Raw genomic sequence first — 19,244 nt, forward strand, 5'->3', positions numbered from 1 at the left:
AGAAAGTCTCGCATCGTTTTCATTTACCACAGATCATAATAACAGCGGCGCTGTTTAGCCTATCAGAATTACTTTATTTCCAAAACTGCTTCCTTCTGGAACTCACTTCCCCAGATTGGTTTCCCTCCTTCCTTCAGTCTACAATACAGCAGTCAAGTCCAACTGGTACAGATTATTAATAAATGGAGAACCCTTGTAACCAAGTGTATGAATTTTTACATTCGTTTTTCCTTCCTCTGTTCGTCTTTTGCAAAATATCTATCTATCTATCTATACACTGTGCGGTGAGACTCCCATTATCTAAAGTCCAGTAGGAAAACTTTTCCAGCGGTAAAGTACATATGCAGAGATCCGACCGAGTTGAGCCCAGTGCAAATCAACAGTTGGTGGTGTGTTACTGCTGCCTCCTCCGCGCTGTTCTGCGCGTGTGATCTAGGTTTCGAATCATGAAGTTATTTGTGGTGTTGGTACTTGTTGGCATTATGGTAGGAAGGTAAGGAATGAGTAGCTCTATCTGATGTTTTAGCTTCTCCAATCTGATTAGGACAGTTACATTTTGTACTTGCGCCTCATATTGCAGTATCGGATCAAGATTATGGAAGTAATTTCGAACTGCATGGGATAAAAGCATCCTTCATTTACCCCGTTTTTTCTAGGAGGATTCTCCGAAGTTGATTAAATTCGCCTGACTGTTGCAAGAACACGCTAAAAGTACAAAGGTAAATCTTTAGTGGGTCTGTTTATCAACCTATTGCCAAACGCCTCAGTCCTGTAAGGAGTGGCCACAAACAAATCTCCTCCATGTCGCCCTGTCCAATGCCGCCTCACTGCCCCGCTCCCAGTTCACACACACCTTCTCCCTCTCCCCCCCCCCTTCCACCTCACTCGCTTACACCATTCTAGTTAGTCTCTCTCTCTCTCTGTCTCTCTGTCTCTCTCTCTTTCTCTCACTCTCTCTCTCTCTCTCTTTCTCTCTCTCTCTCCATCCTCTCCATATGGCCAAACCACCTCAGTGTATTTCTTCTAATGCATTCTATAACATTAACATCCACATCACAACGTTTCTTCACTTCCTCATTCGTCAGTCTGTCTCTCCCTGTAACTCCATATGCTCCTCTCAGATAACTCATTTCGGTATTCATTTCCTTTACTGCCGTTTCTTTAGTGAGCAATCTTACCATACCCAGTGGATTTGTGCTGTCATAGTGTACGCCTGTATGTGTGTGTGTGTGTGTGTGTGTGTGTGTGTGTGCAAATGAATAATACCAAATCTTGCTCAACATACTGAAAGGTGGATTTAGTTTTCCAACTTCCATCTGGATATTGGGTTAAATTAGGCTAGGCTGGGTTGAGTTAGGTTAGGGTAGATTAAATTATGAGGTACAGTTAAGCTACGTTAGGCTAAATTTAGCAAAAACTTAGATTAGGTCAGTCACTTCCACCATTCCTATTATTTCCGATCAGGTTGTGATAGTCATATTATGGTTATTATTCATTTGCACAACAAAGCAGCCTCAAAACACTCAAGTGAACTAAAACAATCAAATGGAAAAAAAAAAAAAAATAGGAGACGGCAATAAAGGAAATATTTACCCTCATTTCTACTGCTTTCACTCCTGACTTGTGTCCTTCCAACAAAGCATATGTCTATCTATCTCTATATACCTAGGCTGCTTCCCCCGAGAAAAAGGGGGTAGCAGAGACAGAACGACACATTCCCAATTTACTCATTCACACACACATATACTCATATCTTAGGCCCAAGGGGAGAAGGGACAGATACTCACTGCACTACACGGCATGAGGGTCAACTGCGCAGTGCAATCAGCGACATCTGCAGTGCAATCAGCGACAGCAGAGCTGGTTTACCCCAGCCAGATCATAATGGACTCATCCCCTTCCACGCACCTGACCTGATCAGCTGACCAGACAAAATGTGGGAGAATATCTCCTCTGGCAGCGCCACCGTTTATTCATTCACAATTTCTCTCCAGTCACCCCTACCATGTGCACGCACTCTTTTTTGCTCTACAGACACTCCTCTCGTATCTAATAGCTCTCTTCACACTATCCATCCATCCCAACCGTGGTCTTCCTCTTAGCCTTACAACTCTTGCATTAGATCCAGCTATCTTTTTCACCAGTTGCTCTGCATCCATTCTCTCCATATATTCACAAATCATTGCAACACTTTCCGCTCAGCTCGATTAGGCATCCCTCACATAACTCCAGTTTTCCTTCACATTTAATAATTTCTCACTAGATCGATACTCTCACTCCACACACACTCTTCAGATACCTCCTCTCCATTACATTCAAACTCTTCCTCTCTGCTAAACCCATATTCCATATTTCAGCCCCATATAATGTAGTCGGTATCACTACACCCTCATACAGCCTTTCCTTAACACCCATTCTAAGCTAATGATATCCAAGCACTTTTTTCATTCCTCTCAACAGCTTTTTCAATTTCATTTACTCTAATTTTCATCTCTACATCTATTCTTCCGTCCACAACAACATATGACCATTAAATATTTTAAACACTCTACCTTCTGAAGCAACTCACCATTCAAAACTACATTCATCTTCCTACCATCCACCGACCCATCACACTTCATCACTTTACTCTTATTCTCATTTAATCTCTATTTCCTTCTTTCACACACCCTTCCAAACTTCTCTACCAACTGTCTCAATCTCTCCTCCGAGTCAGACACCAGTGCAGCAGCATCCTCAAACAGCAGCTAATTCAGATTCCACTCTCTAACATCAGCATCACCAGACTCAATCCTCCACTTAACACTCGCATTCACCTCCCTTACAGCACCATCCATATAGATATCAAACAACCAAGGCGACAACACACATCCCTGCCACAGCCCCACTCTCACGGGAAACCATTCACTCACAATATTTCGCATTTTTCACACGCTTTACTGTTTCTATAAAAACTTTTCACTACTTTTAACAACCTACCACCAACTCCATACAATCTCAAAACAATCCACAAAGCCTCCCTAGCAGTTCTGTCATACGCTTTCTGTAAATCCATGAAAGCCCAAAACACATCCTTACCTTTTGCCAAATACTTTTCACACACCTGTCTCAGCAAACACCTGATCCATACATCCCCTTCCTCCTAAACTCGTACTGCTTATCGCCAATCGCTCCCACTGTACCCTCTCTAACTCCCTTGATCAACACTCTACCACACACCTTACAGCACTCAATAAACTTTTAACCCTAAACTAGTACACCCGAAAGCACTAATCTCTCCCCCTTAGGAGCCGAAGTTATGGCCAATGAGCGACCATGAGATCGAAAACCCCGCATCCACAGCTCCTCCCCCAGCCTGTGTAAGCTTTGTTGGATAGATGTGGAACGGCCAAAGTTGGTGATGTTACAGTGTGTCATGATTGTTTTTATAAATAATCAGAACCAGTAGGGGTAAGTATATAAAAGCATTTAATGTGTAATACTGTGCTGTTATCCACAACATACGAGAAAGACACGAAAATCAAAGAAGACCTACAATGTATTTTGTGTTATTGTCTATATACTTACCTACTATAACGTTACAAATTAGTATAATGAACAGCATCTGATGAAAGATATGATGTCGTTTCTCATACATTCCCGCTCCCACTCCCACCACCCTTCTCTCTGGGTTGCTGTCTCCATCAAACGGCTCTTATACCCTCTCGTTCCCGACTCCACCCATTGTTAACCGACATAAAGATAATGACGAAATGATCCGTCAGGTATTGATTATATTGCTATTGTCATTCACCTTTGTATTAAGCTCCAACAAATCAATAACATACAATACTACGGTATCCCTGCCAACCATTTAATCCTGTTGTAGGCTGTAACGTGACAAACGCACTGCAGGTTGGATCTTGTGTTACAAGGGCATACGTTTGTTTATCGCTAATACAAGTTGTGTGGTTTTGGACGTCCATTAATTCATATGAACGTGGCCAGTTAAGTCTTACATTAAAAACACGTATAGGTTAATGTTCCTGTTATTACTGGATGAAGGAAACGAATCCGGGATCGGCCCTGATGAACTACAAACTCTGCTTTAACGAAAATATACTGACCTCTCGACACAGGAGTGACACAATATCATTATGTATACAATTGACCCACATTCAGTCGTATACACAATGACACTTTCATTGTTGTGACAAGTGGTCGGAATATTTTCGTTAATCAACGTTTGTGGTTCGTCAGAGCCGATCCCCGATTCGTTTCGTTCATCCAATAATGACAGGAGCATTAGCCTTGCGTGTTTATAATGTAAGGCTTGAATTCCCACGTTCACATGAATTAATGGACATCCTAAAACCACACAACCTGTGTTAACGATAGACAACCGTATATCCATGTAATACAAGGTCCAACTTGCAGTTCGCATGTCAAGTAACAGCTTACAGCAGGATGAAATGGTTGGCAGGTATACCAGAGTATTGTATATTATTTACTGTGTTTGTTGGTGCTTAATGCAGAGGTGTATGTTAATATCATTATGATCAATACCTGACGGATCATTTCATCATTATCTCTGTTGGTTAACAATGGGTAGGAGTGGGGGACGATAGAATATGAGAGGCGTTTGGTGGAGAGAGCAACCCACAGAGAAGGGTGGTGGAGGTGGGAGTGAGAATGTATGAGAAAAGACATCTTTCAACAGAGGCCCTGTTCACTATACTATACTTATTTGTCATAATATAATAGAGGACTTAAGTATATAGACAGTAACACATAGCACATTGTAGGTCTTCTTTCATTTTAGTGCCTTTCTCTTATGTTGTTGGTAACAGCACAGTATTACATATTAAATGTCTTTATATACTACCCCCTACTGGTTCTGACTGTCCATAAAAACGATCATGACACATGTTGTTCTCTGGCCTTTCCACATCTATCCAACAAAGCTACACTGGGATTGGGGGAGGGGAGGTGTAGGGGGGGGGGTTCGATTGCCTGATCGCTCACTGGCCGCGACTCCGGCTACTAGCGGGGAGAAATTAATGCTTTCAGGTGTACATTCATACTTATCACCTTTACCATTATACAGTGGAATCACCTTGCACTTGCCCAGTCAATCGGCACCATAACGCTCACAAAACAAACATTCAGCAATCTTACTAACCAGTCAACAATAGCCGCTCCACCACCTTTCAAACATTCCACAGCATACCCATCCATACCTGCAGCTTTTCGTGCTTTCATGACCTTTATTTCCTAATGCACTTCCTCCATCTTGATAAAAGAATCATTCAACTCTCCCAACACATTCCTTGCACCCTTCCCTCTGCCACAATCTCAGCCTCCCTTCCCTCCTCTACAATAAGTCTTTCAGAATACTCTGCCTTTCTCTTCTTTACTGCATCCATCTCAAATTATTTCCTTGCATCTTCTGCTTTTACTCACCCTTCCTTCCCAGACTCTCCGTTTTGCACTGTCTTCACATCCTTCCAAAACATTTTCATATTCAGTAGGAAAGTCTCAGTCAACCACTTACCCCACCTCTCCTCTGTTGCCACTTTAGCTCATGCACAGCCCTTCTCGCCCTGTTCCTCTTTTCATTATACCTCTCATGTGACACCTCATCCTTCCTATGGAGCCACTCTTCATATGCAAGTCTCTTCTCATCTACAGTTATATTGAACTTCCTCACACCACAATTCACTTCCCACTGTAACACCACCACCCACTCATTTCACACCACACGCCTCTTCTGCATTCCCCACCACAGCACTCTAAAATAACTGCCATTCGTCCTCCACATCACCATTTTCCTGAGCTTTTACTGTGTTCCACTTATCTTTCAAATTCCCTTGGCACTCTATCATTTTCTCTCTCTTATCCAACTCTGTGCGCCATCTTGGGATACACACGCATTAAAGCAGCACTCCGCATATCCAAGTATTTTAACAACAAACTTGAGTGAAGATCGGTGTGAAAGTGAATCAGATCAGTCTATAAGAGTGGTAGACATATTTCCTCCATGTAAAGTATTTAAATAGATTTCATGTAAAAGTTTTAGAGCGGGTTAAAGGTGTAAAGCGTTCGCGTGTTCCTTTGTTTACATATATACCCACCCTCCACTTCGTATTCCTGCCCTTTCCCGCCGTTATTTCTGATCTCAGACATATTATAGTTTATTTTCCCGCAGATCAAGGTCAGTTAGAACGATATCTAACAAACAGATTATCGTTTCTCACTAGTAAATGGTGTAGTGAACCGAAAGTGTATTTACCTACCAGCTCTCTTTGTTTTTGTTCCCACTATCATCCTTGTACGTCTTACTTTAAAGTCTAACGTAACAAATACTAACTAAGTTGCTTGCTAGTTTAGTGCAAGTGAATAGCATTGTCTTCTGTATAGAGTAACAACTGTGTGATTGATGTTACACCAGTGAAATAGTTTTTGCACTACAAACCGTTGTCCACTGAGTGAAGCCAGGTGTTTATTTTGATTTCTCCTCAACATTCCATTGTTATTTTCTTTTTTCCTTTTTTCTCCCAGTGAATCAGTTTATGGTATACTTCCACAATACATGGTAAGCTAGATCATACCATAGCAAGTAGATTTTCTTTACATTTTACACAGTTCATGGTAAGTTAGGTTGTACCATAAGAAGCAGATTTTCTACTCTTTTTACACTGGTAAAAGAATTCATGTAGGTTGGCTTGTGCTATAGCAGGTGGATTTTCTATTTTTTTTTATACTGGTAAAGGAACATAGTTTATAAAAAGTAAGTTAATCTCCCTAGAAATTCAATATTTCATTTATAGAGTAAATTGTCCATTTCTAACAACATCCCTTAACCAGTTGTATATTATTTTTATTTTTAGTTGTTCACTGAGAGAAGCTAGGTTTTTATTTTGATTTTTTCCCCAACATTCCATTGTTATTTTTTTTGTTTTTCCTTTTTCTCCAGTGAATCAGTGTATGGTGTATTTCCACAATTCATGGTAAGCTAGATCATACCATAGCAAGTAGATTCCCTTTTCATTTTACACAGTTCATGGTAAGGTAGGTTGTACCATAGCAAGCAGATTTTCTGTTCTTTTTACACTGGTAAAAGAATTCATGTAGGTTGGATTGTGCCATAGCAGGTAGATTTTCTATTCTTTTTATACTGGTAAAGGAAGATAATATATAAAAAGTAAGTGAATCTCCCTAGAAATTCAATATCTCATATATAGAGTAAATTGACCATTTGTAACAACATCCATTAACCAGTTGTATATTATTTTTTATTTGTGTGGGATTGTGGAAATATTGCTGCAAAATGCCATCTAACCTGAAGGTCTGCCAGGAGTGTATTGGTCGCTTTGCGGCTCAGTATTTTTCGAATTACTTTTCGACGCCTGTGTGCAAACTATGCATCTTGAGAAAAGATCTAGAAAATGGTTTAGCTGAATCGCAGAGAAATTACAGGGAACTCAAGGCAGAGTTTGAGACACTGAAAGAGTTTGTAGTGGCAAATGTAGGAGTCAGCAATAGCACTCGAGAAGGAACAAGCGTACAAACTGGGCTCATACAAGCCCCCGCCCATCAGGCAGTCACAAATAATAGTGTATCAGTATCTTCCTCACCCAGCGATTCAGTACGTTCCTCGCCAAGCGAAGTCCCCTTTACTATGGTAAGAAATGGCGCAAAACCCGGAAAAGTTACGAGGAAGCATCTTCCCATAACTACGTATAATCGCTACCAGATCCTTGCCGAAGCGGTTAATGAGACAGAAGAAACAAGGCTTATTGGGGACTCTATTGTACGCAGTCAGCTGGAGGATTTTTGTGGACACGCCCCCATCAGCAGAAAGAGGTACTGTTTTCCAGGAGGTGGACTATGTGATATCACAGAAGCCTGCGATGAGGTCACCAAAGGAGCAAATGATCAAACTCTATACGTTATCCATGTTGGAACAAATAATCTGAAGCGCAATAGATCAGAGGAATTGCTAGCAAAGTATCATGAAATGATCAAACGATTCAAAGCTATGTCCACTAATGCGATAATATCTGGTATACTCCCAAGGATCAAGGCAGAAAATAGTTTCTATGATAAGGCCTTCAGCACAAATAACCAGCTCAGATCTCTCTGCACGCAAGAGGGAGTCAACTTTGTCAATCTGTGGGACCAGTTTTATGAGCAACATACTCTATTCCAGAAAGATGGTCTCCATTTGAACTCAGTAGGAGCGGCACGGCTAGGTAGACTTCTACACGATAAAGTCGCCCTCTTCAGATAAAAAAACGCGGCACGTCCAGGAACAGTAACCTTAACGTAAATACCCACAAAGTCAGATCACCAACTGTTCGGAACGGAATTAGAGTCTGCTATGCTAACGCACGTAGTCTACGTAACAAGTTTGAGGATTTAGAATCTCTAATTTACCTAGAAAATTATGACATCATTGGCATCACAGAGTCCTGGATTAATACATCTGACCGTGACTTTCTAGCGGAATACTCACTAACAGGGTACAATATTTTCAGCTGTGAGCGACCACATCGACCTGGTGGCGGTTTTTTACTATATGTGAAAACTAGTCTCCATCCCCTTGTGCTATCCAAACCCAGTATTACCAATATAGATGCCAGGTATGTTCAGCTAAGTATTAATTCACACAAAATAAATATATGTCTCATCTATCGTCCTTCAGCACAGTCAACTGAGACAGATGAAAAACTTTATGATCAAATTGAGGAAATTTGTTGTCAAGAGGATAGCGTAATTTTTGGAGACTTTAATCTACCGGTAGCAAAGTGGGGTGAACCACTGACGGCACACTCAGGACAAGAGCTTTATACGAATCTTCAAGAAAGCGCCCTTTCCCAACACGTAGAATACCCAACGAGAGGAAACAATATCCTAGACATCATCTTGACTACAAATGATAACCTAGTCAACAACATTGAAATAGGACCTGAGTTTAGTTCCAGTGATCATCGAACTATACAGTTTAATATTACTACTGAAAAAGTAAAAGAAACGGAGAGCAAAGAAAAGGTCCCAGATTATCGTAGAGCTAATTTCAACAGGCTCAGAGCGCTACTTGCAACTGCAGATTGGAATCAAATGTCTGAAACCGATGACATAAACCAAGCATGGGAAATATTCACCGAAAAATTTAATGAAGTGGTAAAGTCATATGTGCCACTACGTAACAGATGTCCAGCTGGAAATAGTAAACCAAAGTGGTGGTCCAGTGAAATAAAAAGTAACTTAATAGCCAAAAAACAGGCATACCATAAATATAAAGCTACACAAAATAATGATGATAAATTACAGTACGTTAATCTACGCCGCATATCGAAAAGACTTATTAAACAAAGCAAAAGAGCACTGGAGATCCACATTGCTAATACGTGCAAATCAAATCCTAAAGAATTTTACAGTTACATTAGAAAGAAAAAGGTTATGACTACATCAATAGGTCCTCTAGAAAGAAACAATGGCAAACACACTGAAAATGAGGTCGAAATGGCAAACATTCTTAACGATTACTTTGCGTCTGTTTTTACAGTAGAAAACACCACCAGAAACCTACTGTTACCCACAAACCAAGCAATAGCACAGTCCTTAGTAACTATGCTATCCATAATAACGATATCCTTTCAGCCATAAATAGTACGGACATAAACAAAACCCCTGGCCCCGATAAAATATCACCGAGAATTCTCAAAGAAGCAAAACATGAGTTACTGCTGCCACTCTCTGTCTTATTCAATAAATCATTAAGTACTGGGAAAGTTCCATGTGAATGGAAACTAGCAAATGTAACACCAATTTTCAAAAAAGGAAATGAGTAGCACCCAGGAAATACAGACCAATCAGCTTAACATCAGTAGTGTGCAAGTTAATGGAAAAAATCATAAGAGATAAAATAGTTAATTATCTAGAAGAAAATAATATAATTAAAGACTCGCAACATGGATTCAGACATCGTCGTTCATGCTTAACTAACTTACTGGACTTCTTCCATGATGTTTACAAATCATACGATGACTCAAGAGCAGTAGATATAATTTACCTCGACTTTCAGAAAGCATTTGACACTGTCCCTCACAAGCGTCTCATGAGAAAAATAGAAGCACATGGAATAAAAGGAAAGACGCAAAAATGGTTACAAGACTGGCTGTCAGACCGAAAACAGCGAGTTGTGATAAACGGAAAGGAATCCAAATGGCGTAATGTGATCAGCGGCGTTCCCAAGGCTCAGTACTTGGACCGATACTTTTTATCTATATAAATGACATTGATGAGGGTCTAAATTGTAAAGTATCCAAATTTGCAGATGATACTAAAATAACCAGTAAAGTCACTTCAAAATTACAGTGGCAGCAGTTACAAAATGACCTTAATACTTTAGCAAGCTGGGCAGAAAAATGGCAAATGAAATTCAACACAGAAAAATGTAAAGTACTTCATATTGGAAGTAACAATGTCCATGCAAATTACAAAATGAACAATATTCAGTTATCAAGTACAGACAGTGAAAAGGATCTTGGTGTGATAATATCAAATGACCTAAAACCAAGCAAGCAGTGTACCGATGCGATTAAAATTGCAAACAAGCTAGTTGGTTTTATTGGAAGAACTTTCGAGTTTAAATCAGAAAAAGTCATACTTGCCTTGTACAACTCGCTAGTGGGCCCCCATCTTGAGTATTGTGTGCAATTCTGGTCTCCGTACTAAAGAAAGGACATTGAAAAATTAGAGAAAATTCAGCGAAGAATCACAAAAATGATACCACGACTTAGAAATAAACCATATGAGGAACGCCTTGAAGAACTTAAATTGTTTAGCCTAACGAAGTGCAGGTTAAGAGGGGACCTTATTGAAGTTTTCAAAATCATGAAGGGATATGACAACTTAGACATGAAAAAATATTTTGATATTGACCGGTCGAGTCAAACCAGAAGTAATGGCTGCAAAATCATGGGAAAGCGATTCCAATCCCACGAAGCAAAATACTTCTTCTTTAACAGAGTTGTAAATATCTGGAACAGATTACCCTCAGATACCGTGAACAGTATCTCAATTGAGACATTCAAAAACAAAGCTGACTCTTTTTCTGTCTGAATAACTTGCTTTTATAGCTACGGTACATGTAAGTTCATGCCCCTTTAGTCTACAAGACACCCCGTAAACAATGTACCCGTACATAGTGTTGCGTCACGATATTATACATTTTCAATTTATTCGGTGCAAACAAAGCAATATAAGCACAGATTAGGATCTGCACAGATAACCCTGAGTTAACGGTCACTACTCTTATTTTCGACCTGTGATGGGCTGTGGATCACTGAGGGTCCATGTTAGTCAAGTGACCACCATCGGGATTTTTTTAATGTACCAGGGGTCACTGCTTCAGGATGAAACTTGTGTACTTGTCCCATATGGGAGAGTTCCCTGTCTCAGTGGAGTGAACGGAGCTAGGGCCTGATTGACTGCTGCCTACCTTAAAAGCGCCAGGCAAGGCGCCGCACCACCCCTAAACATCCACACTGTGCGGTCCCCTCGTGTCTACAGGACACCCCGTAAACTTAACATACCGTCACGTCACGTCATTATACGTTTTTCGATTTACCCAAAGCAAATGAGGTAATATACAGTAGGCACAGATTAGGATCTGCACAGATAATCCTGAGTTAACGGTCACTACTTTTACTTTCGACCTGTGATGGGATGTGGATCACTGAGGGTCCCTGTTAGTCAAGTGACCACCATCGGGATTTTTTTTAATGTACCAGGGGTCACTGCTTCAGGATGAAACTTGTGTACTGTCCCACATGTGAGAGTTCGTTGTCTCAGTGGAGTGAACGGAGCTATTGCCTGATTGACTGCTGCCTACCTAAAAAGCGCCAGGAAAGGTTGCCGCACCACCCCTAAACATCCACTCTGTGCATTGCACATCCACACTGTGCACTGTGCAGTCCCCTTTTATCTAAGACACCCGTCCTATATACTTTTCAATCTCCCCAGTGCAAAGAAAGCAATATAAGCACAGATTAGGATCTGCACAGATAACCCTGAGTTAACGGTCACTACTCTTACTTTCGACCTGTGATGGGCTGTGGATCACTGAGGGTCCCTGTTAGTCAAGTGACCACCATCGGGATTTTTTTAATGTACCAGGGGTCACTGCTTCAGGATGAAACTTGTGTACTTGTCCCACATGGGAGAGTTCCTTGTCTCAGTGGAGCAAACGGAGCTAGGGCCTGATTGATTGCTGCCTACCTTAAAAGCGCCAGGCAAGGCTGCTGCACCACCCCTAAACATCCACACTGTGTAGTGTGTAGCTTCCACGTTATGTCCACAAACTACCCATTAACTCAATGTTACCGGTTTATAATGTCATGCCGTAACTATTATTTTATTTGTTTACTTTCTCTTTCAGGTTACTCTATCGGGTAGCTTATAGATAAAGTATTATAGAATGTGACTTTTCCTTTCCAGTGTTTCCAATAAAATTTCCATGTCAGTTTTTCCATGCTGCATGGTGGTTTTTCTCACTTTTTCCTGGAGGGTTTGGTGGTGGGGGGAGCCTTCTTGCTTTACTATCCTTATCCTTCAACATGTAGAGTTAGATCTTGTAGTCATAGTTTTCTCTAACAAGCAGCCTCGAAAGGACCATAAGGTCTGTTGCTGTTTGCTTTCCTGTGTAATCCTGTGTAATCCCTCATTTTCAAAACCTCCCAGCCACACCGAACACTTCTGGCTCTCACCCACCTCATACCTACTCTCAGCTTTCCTTCCACCAGGTAGTAGTCAGGCATACATTGACCCTCGCCTCTCAAAGCTCTCACACTAACAATCTTCCTCTTACATTCCTGGACACAACCACAAAGTCCATCACTGCATTATCAACAACCCTTCCAACCTCCTGTCTCACCCATGTATATTTATAGATGTCTTTCTTCTTAACCAAGGTAATTCCAATCACCATATCTCACTCAACACACATCCCTATCATTCTTTGCCCATTATCATTTCTTCCAGGCACACCATGCATACCAGTGTCGCTTTCAACTGCTACGTTTTTCACTCTAGCATTCAGATCTCCCATCATTGCTACATTCACATGTGCTCCAAAACTCTCCAGAAACTCGTCGACATCATTCCAGTCATTCCAGAGAGGCTCCCTGTTTTCTTTATCCCTTTCACTACCAGGCCAATATCCACTCACAAATACCCACAACTCATTTCCAAATTTCGCTTTCACCCACATCAGTCGCGATGACACCTCCTTCCATTCAGTCACACACTGTTGCACTTCTGGGCTCACTGAGAAGGCCACTTCTCTCGCTCTTCCTCTGTCAGTACCTGACATCCTTCCAGTCACACTCCCGAATTTAGATTCACTTTTCCATTCCATCTTTGTTTCACTCAAAGCTAAAATATCCAACTTTCTTCTCAGAAACATTCCCCCAATCTCCTTCCTTTTAGCCTCAATCGTACTTCATCCACGCACATTCATATACCCAATCTTCAGGGTACGGGGAGAGGAGGGGATCCTTAGTCCCCTCTCCCCATCCCCTTTAGTTACCTTTTACGACACACACGGAATATGGTGGCAGAATTCTTCCTAACACAGCCTGGCCACAGAGTGTTAGTACCATCCCATAGTGCAGCCAGATTGTGTCCTTCCCGCCACAGGGTGTAAGGCATATAATTTAGTGAATAAATTGTTATTAAAATGAAATGACCCACACGTTAGTGCGATGTTTTTCAAATCACTGGTTTTCCTACCTAATTCGTTATCCTTCAGTTACTACAGTACAGTAGCGGCGCGGGTCTGAAGGTGTCATTATCGTGCCCTGGCAACCTGCCAGTCAACAGTGCGTCCGATTTCGTGTAAATATGATAACGCATGTGATTCGTGTATATGATGTTCGTGTATAATAATATTAGTGTATATGATTTGTGTATACTGATTCGAAATCGGATGCACTCTTGAATGGTCAGTTGCTAGGATCTGACAATGACACCTTAAGACTCGGGCGCCGCGAGTATAGAACCCCATGATTTATCTCCATTCTACCGCCCTTGTCTTAAATCTTTCCTTACTTTTCTTCCCTCTCTTTCTCACACACACATCCTCCCTCTGTCCCCTCTCTACACACCCTCCTCTCTCCATCGGCCACTACCCCTCCCTTTCTCATCCACAGACTCTCCCTCTCTCAATCCCCCCACTTCTGCACCTCTCCGTCCTTTACTTCCAGTCTCTCTCCTCATTTCTCCCTCCGCCTCTCCCCATTCTCCTCTTTCTCCCCATTTATAATCCCCCCTCCCCCTCTCCTTTCTCTGCTCACCCTGCCTTATTCCCTCCCCCATTCCTATCCACCCTCTCTCCCCCGCTCCTCTCTCTCTCTCTCTCTCTCTCTCTCTCTCTCTCTCTCTCCATGCCATCCTATCTTCACACTACCAATACATCTTTTATTTCTCTATCCTGAACTCCTCTTCTCTCGTCCAAATTTTACCTTCCCTTTTTCATCCACTTTTCTTCCCAAGCCTCCTTTTCCCATCCATCCCATCCCCTCATTCCTGACTCTACTTCAACTCTTCCCCATCCTCTACTTCCTCTTCCCCGTTCCCTCTCACCACGCCTCCTCTTCTCCTCTACTCTGTCCCCTCCTTCTTTTCCCCCTCTCACCACTTTTTTTCTCTCTCCGTCCTCTTCCTCCTTTCCTCTCATCATGCTTTCTTTTACCCCCTCCCCTGTTCAACCTCCTCTTATCCCTGTTTCCCCATGCCTGCCTTCTCTTCATCTTCTCTCTATCCCTGCCTTCTCTTTCCCCTCTGGCCTTTTTTTTTTTTCGCTTCACATCTTACCTCCCCCTGTCTTGTCTCTCCCTACCTTCTCTCCCCTCGTCCAATTTCATCTCTCCATTCTCACCTCTTTTTCCTCGCCAGCACCACTGCCTTCGGCTGTTTTCCATGTGAGCTACGCCCATGCCTACAGCCTCTCCAGGACTGTTCTTATGGCACGGTGAGGGATGAGTGTAACTGCTGCTCCGTCTGTGCCAAGGTAAGTATTTGGGTAGGTTGGTAACACGGTTCATAGGTAAGTAGGTCGTAGGTGGATATAGTTCATTCAGAATTATAATTATTCTTGGCCACTTTTCCACCTCCATCATTAGTATTTTAAGCAAGCTGAACTTGACAGCCGATCAGCACTCGTCTTGCAGTTACTCCGCAGCCATCTTTTGAAAAGACAGTATATCTCAGGCAGCACTGGCCTAAGTTCTCTGACATGCAGTACATTCATTATACATTTATGGCGTGATGTATTAATTCTCAGTTTCCCTGATGATAAGCCTCCTCTAAATGCATGTATATACCATGAAGTTTCTTATTCTTGGAAAAATTAATTGTCTAACACTATCAATATAAGCATATGCTCAGTAAAACCTCTACAGTTTTAAACCTACCCTTTCCTCACCAACTTCCTCTTTAATACTTCGAACCCTTTGAATATCCTCAGCAGTCCTGTGACGCAGACGTATTTCCATTTATTGTTGCTATTTTCAAACGACTTAATTCAGCATAAGATTTTTGGAATCAGAGTAGTAAGATACACGCTTCAGAAACCTTTCAGTACGAGACATCTTTCCTAAGCTTAGGCAATTCTCTGCCAGTAGCAAGAATACAGATTAATACAAGTGATTGCAGTGGAAGAGTTAATACTCTGCCATACACATTTCATGGTTTGGTCAAAGAACAGATTCCACGATGATTTTCACACCAATCCTGTATTATTTTATCCCAAACCAGCCAAATCAAACAAAAAACGAATCTCATCTAACTTAAAAATAACCTAAACATTAAACCTAACCATGCCCGTGAGCCCGGCCCGGGTTAACTCAACCTACACTCATCGTTACTAACCCAGCACAACTCACTCCTACCCACGCCACCCCACCACACCCCACCACAAAACCTCATCTTCCCCATAGGGCCCGGGTGAGGAGTGATGGGGTCCCTCGAAAATATTAGGCAAGTGCTGGACTGGCCAGACGTGCATAGAAAACAAAACACTCAAGAGGGTCGCTGCAAATATGTGAAGCACTGCAGCTAGTTCGTGGTTACCTGTTGACTTATGACCTGTAGATGAGACCTGCTTTTGACCTTAAATATTGACTGGATTCACGTCTTACCAGCTAGTGATGTTACCTTATTTGGTTACCTACTAATTCTAGTTACTTGCTGATCGGGTTAAATGATGTTACCTGCAAGTACAGCAATGCTACTTTATTTTCACTTGTTGAGAAATTGGCTACTGATGTGCTTTTTTTTTTTTTTTTTTTTTTAAGAAGCTAACTGCTGATAAACGTTACTTGCGGAAATGATTAAATGATGTTACTCCCAAATACAGAAATGCAACATCATTAATACCTGTTGAATAATTACCCACTGATGTGGCTACCAGTTAATTAAGCCCACTTGGTACGCACCCAGAATCCTTCTAGTTTAAACGGCCACCCAGTGCACGTGATATATATATATATATATATATATATATATATGGCGGGGGGGACACAACCTGGCCGCACTATGGGGTGGTACTACTACTCTGCGGCCAGGTTGTGTTAGGAAGAATACTGCCACCGTATTCCCTGCATGTCGTAAAAGGCGACTAAAAGGGGCGGGGTGAGGGGACTAGGGACCCCCTCCTCTGTTTTTTAGTTCCTAAAAAGAGACAGGCCAGAGAAAGGGATGAGGGATGGAGTTATCCCCATACCCTGAAGATTGGGTCTATGAATGTGCGTGGATGTAGTACGATTGAGGCTAAAAGGGAGGAGATTGGGAGAATGTTTGTGAGAAGAAAGTTGGATGTGTTAGCTTTGAGTGAAACGAAGATGAAAGGGAAAGGTGAGTCTATGTTTGGAAGTGTGAATGGAAGATTGTCAGGTGTTGATAGAGGAAGGGCAAGAGAAGGTGTGGCCTTGTTAGTGAGTCCGGAAGTACAGCAATGTGTGATTGAATGAAAGGAGGTGTCATCGAGACTGATGTGGGTGAAAGTGAAATTTGAACGTGAGTTGTGGGTGTTTGTGAGTGCATATGGGCCTGGTAGTGAAAGGGATGAACAAGAGAGGGAGTCTTTCTGGAATGATGTTGATGAGTGTCTGCAGAGTTTTGGAGCGAATGTGAATGTGGTAATGATGGGAGATCTGAATGCTAGAGTGGGAAATGTAGCAGTTGAAGGCGTAGTTGGTATGCATGGTGTGCCTGGAAGAAATGAAAATGGAGAACAAATGATAGCGATGTGTGTTGAGCGAGAGATGGTGATTGGGAATACGCTGTTTGAGAAGAAAGATATTTATAAGTATACATGGGTGAGACATGAGGGTGGAAGGGTTGTTGATAGAGCTTTGATGGACTATGTGGTTGTGTCTAGGAATGTAATAGGAAGATTGTTGGATGTGGGAGTTCTGAGAGGGGAGGGTGGAGGTATGTCTGACCACTACCTGGTGGAGGGAAAGTTAAGAGTAGGTAAGAGATGGGTGAGAGCTAGGAGAGTTAGGTGTGGCAGGGAGGTTTTGAAAGTGAGTGAGTTGGATAAAAGAGAGAAAAAGATAGAGTATCAGGAGAAATTGAAAGATGAGTGGAACGCAGTGAAAGATCGGGAAAATGGCAGCGTGGAGGAGGAATGGCAGTTGTTTAAGAGTGCTGTGGTGGGGCATGCAGAAGAGGTGTGTGGTGTGAGACGTGTGGGTGGTGGTGTAAGAAAAGGAAGTGAATGGTGGTGCGAGGAAGTAAGTATGGCTGTGGCTGAGAAGAGACGTGCATATGAAGTGTGGCTGCAGAGGAAGGATGAGATGTCATATGAAAGGTATAAGGAAAAGAGGAATAGAGCTAGAAGGGCTGTGCGTGATTTTAAAGTGGAAGCAGATGAGAGGTGCGGTAGGCGTCTGACAGAGAATTTCCAACAGAATAAGAAAATGTTTTGGAAGGAGGTGAAAAGGGTGCGAAAGGGAGAGTCTGGGAGGGAAGAACGAGTAAAATCAGAGGATGGAAGGATGTTAATTGAAATGGATGCAGTGAGGAAGAGATGGGCAGAGTATTTTGAAAGATTGTTAAATGTAGAGGAGGAAAGGGTGGCTGAGATTGTGGCGGATGAAAGGGTGCAAGGAATAAATGTGTTGGGAGAGTTAAATGATTCTTTGATCACGAAGGAGGAAGTGGAGAAGGCAGTAAAGGAGATGAAAACAGGGAAAGCTGCAGGTATGGATGGGTGTGCTGTGGAATGCCTGAAGGGTGGTGGAGTGACTATTGTTGACTGGTTAGTAAGATTGTTGAATGTGTGCTTTGAGAAAGGTATGGTGCCAATTGACTGGGCAAGTGCTTGTGTGGTCCCTTTGTATAAAGGCAAGGGTGATAAGTATGAATGTACTAGCTTTAGGGGTATAAGTCTGTTGAGTGTTGTAGGTAAGGTGTATGGTAGAGTGTTAATTATGAGAGTTAGAGAGGGTACAGAGGGAGTGATTGGTGATGAGCAGTGTGGCTTTAGGAGAGGGAGGGGATGCATGGATCAGGTGTTTGCAGTGAGACAAGTGTGTGAAAAGTATTTAGAGAAAGGCAAGGATGTGTTTTGGGCATTTATGGGTTTAGAGAAAGCGTATGATAGAATTGATAGGGAGGCTTTGTGGACTGTTTTAAGATTGTATGGACTTGATGGTAGGTTACTAAAAGGGGTGAAAAGTTTTTATGTAAATAGTAGAGCGAGTGTAAGAGTGGGAAATGCTGTGAGTGATTGGTTTCCCGTGAGAGTGGGGCTGCGACAGGGATGTGTGATGTCGCCTTGGTTGTTTAATATTTACATGGATGGTGTTGTAAGGGAGGTGAATGCAAGAGTTTTAGGTGGAGGTCTGATTCTGGTGAATGTTGATGGTGGAGAGTGGAATCTGAAGCAGCTGCTGTTTGCAGATGATACTGCACTGGTGACTGATTCAGAGGAGAGATTGAGACACTTGGTAGAGGAATTTGGAAGGGTGTGTGAAAGGAGGAAATTGAAAGTAAATGAGAATAAGAGTAAAGTGATGAAGTGTACGAGGTTGATAGATGGTAGGGGGATGAATATAGTTTTGAATGGTGAGTTGCTTGAGGAGGTAGATTGTTTAAAATATCTAGGGTCACATGTTGCTGTGGATGGAAGGATAGATGCAGAAGTGAAGTTTAGAATAAATGAAGTAGGAAAGGTGCTGGGAGGAATG

At 42.0% G+C, this 19,244-nt stretch overlaps 1 pseudogene across 1 annotated transcript in view; it reads left to right on the forward strand.

Annotated features, from left to right (window-relative positions):
• The first annotated feature begins 380 nt into the window (after nucleotides 1-380).
• Nucleotides 381-19,244, forward strand: part of LOC145396468 (single insulin-like growth factor-binding domain protein-2 pseudogene) — a 26,089-nt pseudogene continuing 7,225 nt past the window's right edge. The window contains exons 1-2 of the transcript XR_013896786.1: nucleotides 381-493; nucleotides 14,944-15,058. The product of XR_013896786.1 is annotated as a single insulin-like growth factor-binding domain protein-2 pseudogene (transcript). The remainder of the gene's footprint in view (nucleotides 494-14,943; nucleotides 15,059-19,244) is intronic.

Source organism: Coenobita brevimanus, chromosome 4, assembly GCF_032717465.1.
Source record: "Coenobita brevimanus isolate Jiangsu-jjx chromosome 4, ASM3271746v2, whole genome shotgun sequence".
Taxonomy (NCBI): domain Eukaryota; kingdom Metazoa; phylum Arthropoda; class Malacostraca; order Decapoda; family Coenobitidae; genus Coenobita; species Coenobita brevimanus.